We start from the raw sequence: 1439 nt of genomic DNA on the forward strand, positions 1-1439 counted from the left end.
TGACTTTATACTCTGACTATTCTTTGCTCATGAATCATGTTCTAGAGGATCATTTAAATATGAAATAAACCCTGTAGTTTTACGAACCTGCACAGATCTGCCAAACATGCTGTCGTCCTGCATCAGTCACACCCTTTCCTGCTGCTGCAAACAGCTAAACACATATAATAGTAGAAATAATCTGTATTTATGCAGCACTTTTCAGCCTTAACAGACAAAGCTCCTTGCACTTGTTCACACCGTGCGTGCACCGATGTCTGGCCATCGGGAGAAATCTGTGGGTCAGTGTCTTGTTCAAGGACATTTCAACATGTGGACAGAAGGAGTCGGGGATTCAGCAATCAAACCTGCGATAAATGGACATCCTGAGCCACAGCCTCCGTAACAAAGCAACATATAAAGTTCTGATTTCTGTGCAAGAAGTATCAGATGGTCACTGACCATTTCAAATAAATGAAGACGTTAGAGTGCAGTTAAATTTGGTTTGAAGTCTGAGCTGTCTAATATTTCTCAGCTTCAGTGTTAAACCATGCGCCAAACAACACCGACATAAAAATGACCTGCACTAATATCATCATCTGCTGATATTCTCCCAGAGGTGAGTCAGTCCGCAGCCTGTGTGTATAAGGCAGATGCATCAGTGCATGATCTGTGATGTAACACTGCCATCTTGTGTCCCAGTTGTTCCATCTAGTCTTGCAGCCCTGAGCTTTACTGTAGATACAGTATTTGTATATGGAGAACTGACTTTATTGCATCTTCTCAGTGGCCATCATCAAACTACTATGACTATATGCAGCATGTACAGCAGCAGCAGTTACAGATGAGTTTAAAGGTTAAAGAAAGAACCCCAGCAGAGATTTCAAATGTAGATAATTCTGGTCTGATGTGGGAAGTATATTTTAAGAAAACACTGATACTGATACTAGTTAAGGAGGTTTAGGACCTTAGACGTCTGCAGGAAGATCCTGCACTCGCTTCACCAGACTGTGGTGCTTGCTCTCATATGCAGGGGAGGCAGCATAAACCACAAGGATACTGGACAAACTGGTGCAAAAAGCTGGTTCAGTGACTGGAATGAGGCTGGACTCACTGGAGGCTGTGGTGGAGAGATGCTCACAGACAAAACTACTGACCATCCTGGAACAACATCCTGATGGAGCAGAGAAGCAGCTGCAGGACTGAACCACACAGGAGATGCTTCACCTCTAGGACACCTTAGCCAGAGGCTGATCAACATGAACTGGACGGTTCCTGACTGACTGCTTACTGACTGACACACTAACTGAACATGAACATATAGTCAGACCTGAAGAGGAAACTAGTGTAGCTAAACCTTTGCACAACAAATAAACAAACACTGGAGCAGATACACCTGAGCTAAACTAGGTGGCGGTGTAGTTACAGTAGATCTGCACTTCATCGACTCCTCTCCAGCA

The sequence above is a fragment of the Mastacembelus armatus genome, chromosome 5 (genome assembly GCF_900324485.2).
Source record: "Mastacembelus armatus chromosome 5, fMasArm1.2, whole genome shotgun sequence".
In the NCBI taxonomy this organism is placed as follows: Eukaryota; Metazoa; Chordata; class Actinopteri; order Synbranchiformes; family Mastacembelidae; genus Mastacembelus; species Mastacembelus armatus.